The sequence below is a fragment of the Geospiza fortis genome, unplaced genomic scaffold (assembly GCF_000277835.1).
Source record: "Geospiza fortis unplaced genomic scaffold, GeoFor_1.0 scaffold2258, whole genome shotgun sequence".
Classification (NCBI taxonomy): Eukaryota; Metazoa; Chordata; class Aves; order Passeriformes; family Thraupidae; genus Geospiza; species Geospiza fortis.
The window spans coordinates 28,752-29,064 of record NW_005055028.1 but is presented as its reverse complement, the minus strand read 5'-3'; positions in this window follow the sequence as shown (position 1 = coordinate 29,064).

Genomic DNA, 313 nt, shown 5'->3' with positions numbered 1-313 from the left:
GCCCATGTTCCAGAGGGTTCTTCTCTGCCTGGGATTGGTCCTTTGGTCCTGGTCACACCCTTGTCCTCCCTCTACTTATGTGTCATTGGTCCCATGCTCTGCCCTTCCATTTGTGTACCCAATCCTTCTTAGGTGTCCTGGACACTCCCATGTTGTATTTAAGCTCTGTGCACTCTATCTTCTGTGGCAAACTTCCTCAGCCTTCCCTGGTTCGTTCCCTCCCCTGTTGGTCAATAAACCAACGCTGTTCTGCTGAGGTTGTTTGCTGCCTCCTTTCTATCCATTCGCTGGCTCCACTGGCGGGCCGTCTTAT